Below are 6,642 nucleotides of genomic sequence, written 5' to 3' on the forward strand. Positions count from 1 at the left end.
GTAAAACCGAGTGGTGTCATCATTTGTTAAAAGCTTTAATGAAAAGGTGAGTTTTAAGAAGTGATTCAAAAGATTTCACTGATTTTGCCAGAAACATCTCACCCTTTGTTTTTAGCCTGGATTTGTGAAACCAGTACTACAAAATCATCTTTGAATATTTGAGTAAATGTACTTTCAACATAATATAACTTCAAAGACTAAGTGTGTGTTGCCAGAGACATAACACACACATACACACAAACTTGTTTTCATCACTTAAGGGCACATTGTGCTGACTAATGTATTCCCGTTCCAAAGCCTAATCTTTACCTGAAATGGGCGGCAGTGGCTCAGTCTCTTGGCATTGGGACAGAAGGGTCGCCGGTTCACTTCCTGCACAAGTGCCCATGAGCAAGCCACTAAATGAGTTACAACATTTAATTGATATTCTTGAGTTTAATTACATCAAGTTTTGTTAATACATTTTGGTTCTGACATGTTTCTTAAATAAGTTGAAAAGACTTTTCACCTTGAGATAAATGCTCTTCTCTAAAAAGTAAACCAAAATTCCTCAAACCCTTATGTTTAAAACAAACATAAATAGTTCCAAGATAACTTATCCCTTTAGATAAATGTGTTGATGCAAACTGCTTGGCTGTGTTTTCAGAAGAGTTGTCATGCTACCAACACATGTATTTACCAGATGTTCCTTAAAGTTCCTCTCAAAGCTGTATTGATTGGTTGTCCAAACCAATTAAAAAGTTCAGCTATTATTGAGATAATTAATGAGTTTAAGGTATTTTCTGGATATAAAGGTCAATAATGGAAAATCCTTAAAGTTACCAAGATTTAAAATGCTCAGATTTAGCACACGTTCATTTCCAGTTTGCTTTAAATGGGTTCAGGCATTATTTCTTATTTTCTATAATGACATGAAACAATTTTATTTAGATCCAGTTGTGAATAATACTGTGATTTATATTAAGATAGACCCTTAAAACTCACTTTTAAAACGTTTATTAAACAACCTTTACATAACATAACACACTCAATGTGAACTCAACATTATTTTATTATGATACATTATTGATAGCTAGATGTTTGTCTTTACACATTCATTAGAGTTCCAACATTTTCATATTGAATTACAGAATTCATTACAAATATAGATTTTAACCTTTAATTTTACAAAACCCAACATTGACATTACGCCTTCAGTTACAGGAAAGCCAAAGAAAACACATCCGTTTACAATTTTAAAAGCATTAATTAATGATGTGTATATATTTATTTTTCTTGTAAAAGCAATCAAAGAACAAATGAGTTTACAGTGCATTACTATAGTTTATAAAGTTAACATATTGGTTCTTGACGATGTGTCACCCTGATAGTATTTAATTAACTCACCACAGAAATAACTGATATTACTATAAATCACATCAAACAACAACATTAAAAAGAGGACTGTGAAGATTAACAAGGAGGTATTCCAGAGGGTCAGACTGCATCATGGAAACCAGTGTGACTGCTAGATTATGACAACCAAGAAGTGAACTTTTTCCAACCTTTTTTTCGCAATAGAAGCAATGTCGTCAATTATTGTAGAGCTTTCCTCAGCTTCCTTCCTGGCCTTCCTCTCCTCCTCTTTCTCTTATTCTCCTCTTCTCCTCCTTCATTTCTTTTTTGTTAGCTTCTCTCAGCCTTGCCTCCTCTTCTTTTATTCTCTTCATCCCCTCCTCCAATTCTGTTTTGGTAGCTGATTTTAGGTTCGCATGCTCTTCTTTCATTCTCTTCATCCCCTCCTCCAATTCTGTTTTGGTAGCTGATTTTAGGTTTGCATGCTCTTCTCTCATTCTCTTCATCTTTTCCTCAATTTCTCTTTCACGAGTTTCCGCCTGCCTTGCTAACCTCTCACTACCCTCTTTCATTTGTTTGAATTCTTGCTCATACTTTTTCGCTATTTTCTTTTCCATTTCCTCTTCCTTTTTGCGTATTTCCTCTTCTCTCTCTTTAAGGATTCTCAGTTTTTCCTCTTCTATGTCCCTCTCTGCCTTCTGGACATTTCATTGGTGTAATGTTTTCCTCCGTTCTTCTTTGCTATGTTTCTGATCTTGTCGAGCAGCTCTATGACCTGAGAACGATCCTTCTCCTCATTATTGAAGACGTGGTACTGGCCGTTACATCTTTCCACAAGTTCCTGCAGATCTTTGCTTTGCTCCAAGACTCTTCGATAGTTTTCTTTTTGAGCACATCACCGTGAGTAAAGAGAACCATGCTGTATCTGTCTGCTTCTTTTCCAAACATTTCCTGAATCTTCTTCACAGAGTGCTTTTCTTCAACTGTGAATCTGCCAGTCCGATGACGACCAGGAAGACATGGGGTCCAGGAGAAGCATAGGAAACGCTCTTACCAACAACTTTTCTGGTCTCCTCTTCTTCAATCGTGGTGTCAAACAGACCAGGAGTGTCAATAACCTTAACTCTTTGTCCATCAACTTCACCAATGTCATTAGAACAGTTTACAGTCAAGGATTCAGGAGAGACATCTGACTCAAAGACTCTTTTCCCAGAATGGTGTTTCCTGTGGCGCTCTTCCCAACTCCGGTCTTCCCCACCATCACAATCCGGACCTCATCTTTATAGTATGTGTTTGATTGGCAGGCTGAAAAAAAAGAAGAAAGAAGAAATATTTAGCAATCTCTGTATTTATAAAATGGTTCAAATACCCAATGAACAATCATGATAGGGGGGGGCTCAAGATGCTTTAAGTAATCTAGAATATGTGTATAATCTGTCATTCAATTGATATTTTTCATTTCTTCCTGTAGACGCTATTCTCAACATAGAAAGCGTTTATTAAGTGAATGGCAGGTTTGGTGATAAAGGTAGAGGGTCTGTCAATGTCAAGAGATACACCTTGAAGAGACCTTGTTTTTCCAAACAAACTTATGAATGGATACCCCCTAAATATTCTTATTATTCTTACAACGTTTCATGTAGTCTTGTGAACATTTTGTAAAATCAAGTAAAAGCAGTGATGCATTCCCAAAATTGGGAGTGTATCACCCAGGCTCTCAAAATGCTTGGAATTGTATTTTTATTGTACTGTTTTGATCTGTTCATTATTAGGGAATATGACCACCTACATATCCAATCTATAAATATTTAGATAAGTTGCAATCATCATTAACAATAAAGTTTATTCACTTACCATTTGGGGCAAGTGTGCTGGCCATAGTTGGTTCTGGAGGGAGGAGCTGGTCTGCTGCTGAGCTGAAGAAGTGAAGTTAGTCTGCAGCAACACTTCCTTAAATACAGACTTCATGAAGCAAACCACACCCACACACTGCTGACATCACAGTCTGAAGTCCAGCTACAGTGGGATGATTCATAGATTAAAATGTTTAACATCTCACCCTGGCTTAATAAACAGAACAATGGACATATAGCCTCACGTGTTCAGATTTGTTTTAATTGAACAGACTACATATTTGAGATATCAGCCCTCAATATTCTTTATATATCAGCATTCACCCGTTCACACACATTCATAGTTTCATGGCTGTTTTTCTCAGCTCTTCAATGATCGTTGGAATTTGTTGATTCACGCCCCTTTATTGTTCTGTTTTTAGCACAGCTTGAATATCCAGTCCACCTGCATGGTCATCGTTCATTTAGATAACTATAAACAGCGAACCCAGTTCACCCTCCCATCAGCATTTACAAGAAAGGCCACCTGTTCTTTTAAATGCCACCATAAGTGCCCACAAAGCGCAGCACTTTTAGTTTTAGCTCGTAGTGTGTGTTTGTGTGTGTTTGCAACATGAGGTCAAATAGATATGTTTCTCCGAATCGAAGGGGAAAAATACAAAAGCATTGCACACAATTTAAACCTATCAATGTTGTGTTTGTTTGTTTGTTTATTTATTTAAAGGACAGTGCACATTAATCCACATTGCTGTAAATGAGCCAGTATTAGCCAGCAGGCTAATTTTCAACTGTTGTCATTTGGCAAGATGTTAAATGACCACAACAAGACTAGAGAAATAAAAACATAATTAAATAGAGTACAGCGGGCAACAGCAAATGTATGATAGGAGGTATTCCTTATCTGTATTGGTATTGTGTTCCAGAGTGTTGATGCCCTCTCAGAGAAACAGTGTTTACCAAAGGAACTGGCCCTAAGAGGGACTACACATTCCCCTCTTAGGGAAGACCTTGTGGTTCTGCTGTTTGAATGTTTCTGCTGTATAAAAGTGCAGAGTGGTGGGGGTGCCTTTCCGTTTAGAATTTTTAAAATGAGACATGCATCAGTGTGTTTTAAAATATTCCCCCAGCTGAGCAGGTTATGTTTGTCCAGGATTTTGCAATGGTGGAATAGCTTAGGTCTTCTGTCCAAAACTTTGAGAGCTTGTTTGTGAAGTGATAGGATAGGCTTTCATGTTGTGCTATTCGCCTGGGTCCAGCTGGTCATACAGTCTGTTAGGTGGAGAAGGATCATGGCAGTCATATAGAGTTTTGCTACAGGTGTTGTCAAACAGTTCCTTATATATCTAAAGTTTGCTAGATTGTATTTAGTTATTTGCATTACCTTTCTCACTTGTTTTTTGAAGGATAAAGTAGTGTCAAGGATAATGCCTATATTTAAAATGTGTAACTGTTTGAATGACCTCCCCAGACACATAGACTTTGGGTTCACCCAGTTCATTCCTCAGGGGTGGTGATGTCTCGCGACTTACCCTTACACACTGAAGCTCATCCAGTCTATTGCACTGGATGAGAAATTAAAATAAGACATTTTGTGAATGAGTACTTGATGGTTGACTGTATCAAAAGCTTTCTTAAGGTCTAAGAAGATTGCTCCAACAATGCCTCCTTTGTCCATTTTTGATTTAATATTTTCCACAAGCAAACAATTTGCGGTCTCAGTGGAATGATTGGCTCGGAAGCCGAATTGCATGGGGTGTAGTGTGAAAGGACTACTGTTAAGATGTCCAGTCAATTGCTCAGCCACACATTTCTCAGAGATCTTAGACATGACAGGTAGGCACTAATGGGCCTATAGTTGTTTGCATCAGTTGTGTCCCCGGATTTGTGGACTGGCACAACAATGGCTAACTTCCAGTCTTTTGGGAATTTTCCCTCCCTAAAAGAGGTGTTAATTATTTGGGTAATTGTTCCTGTGAGAGTAGTAGCATGTTTCTTTAGAAACATAGAATCCAGTCCAAACGTGTCTTTTGATTTGGAATTGTTTAAAGAAGAAATTATAGAATTAACTTTGGATTCAGAAGTCTCTGTCAGGGAGAAGACTGGCTGTTTACAATCAATTAGACCCTCCAGAAAAACGCGGGCCAAAATCCTTAATTATGCGATAAAAATGCGGGGTTTTTATGTGATTTTATGCGGGAAAATTGTGGGAAGTTGCGTAATATGCAGAAAGTTGCGAAATATGCGGAAAGTTGCGAAATATGCGAACAGTTGTGAAATATGCGGGAAGCGGAAAAAAGGTGATTATTCTCCCGCACCCTGTTACTAGGCTACTACTGAATGAAAGGGAGCACTTTTAAAGAGTTGCTATGATAAACAAGCATACTAGAAGCAAGCTACATCACAGAAAGACACACACACACACACACACACACACACACACACACACACACACACACACACACACACACACACACACACACACACACACACACACACACACACACACACACACACACACACGCACACACACACACACACACACACACACACACACACACACACACACACACACACCCCTCCTCCTCATTCTGTTTTCATTTACTCGTTCATTATCTGACCAGCTTCAATCTTGTAGCTACTCACTTCGTTTCTTGTAGCCCTCGAAAGGGTTTTGGATGTTGAAGCCTCTGTGAGCGTGAGTTGCTTGGCTTTCTTGTCCGCAGCAGAAACCATTTTTGAATGTTTGAGCGAATCGAAGTGGGTATTCACAGTCGATTTCCTTTCATGCTCCAACACACAGTTGCACGGGGTACAGAACAGTTTCCCCCCACTTTCGTGCAAGACATTGGGGTACTGCTTTGCCCGGTCTTTAGCTGAAATGTTCGTGGGTAAATGTGATGGATTCGATTTGTTCATCTTGGTGTGTGAATTCCACACCTTCACACGACGGTGTTTGCCTTCTGTGATGCGCGGGCTGATGACGTTGCGTCATCATCATTACTCGTCAAGACGAGTTAACTTTTTTATTTTTTTTCTCAACTTTGTGTGGAAAAATGCGGGGATTATGCGGCCTTTTGATAAATATGCGGACTTTTAAAAATCTGCGGCATTTTGCTGATTATGCCGGAAATTCTGCGATCGCAGAATTGCGTTTTTCTGGAGGGTCTAATCAATAGGTGATGAATGTCTTTGACCTATTTGGGGACTGTTTATAGTCAGCCTCACAGAATTAATAAATTGGTTATTAAAAAGAGCCGCTATTTCTGCTGGCCCCTTACATACAGTAAGGTTCCATTGTTACTGATCTCCAGCTGCTTTGTTATGTTATGCCCTTTCACGGTTAGGTTCTGCAGACAGTCCCAGATTTGTTTATGATTTCCCTTAGATTCATGAATGAGATTAACAAAGAAGTTGGATTTAGCTGCCCTGATTTCCTTTGTAACTCTGTTTCGTA

General features: G+C 38.6%; 1 pseudogene across 1 annotated transcript; it reads right to left on the minus strand.

Moving 5' to 3' along the window:
- Positions 1-887: 887 nt before the first annotated feature.
- Positions 888-3,214, minus strand: LOC307019979 (GTPase IMAP family member 4-like; annotated as a pseudogene). The gene is made up of 2 exons (XR_013810578.1): positions 3,190-3,214; positions 888-2,640 (listed from the first exon to the last, which is right to left on the minus strand). The product of XR_013810578.1 is annotated as a GTPase IMAP family member 4-like (transcript).
- Positions 3,215-6,642: the final 3,428 nt, after the last annotated feature.

This window comes from Notothenia rossii (assembly GCF_949606895.1).
Source record: "Notothenia rossii genome assembly, chromosome: 9".
Lineage (NCBI taxonomy): Eukaryota > Metazoa > Chordata > Actinopteri > Perciformes > Nototheniidae > Notothenia > Notothenia rossii.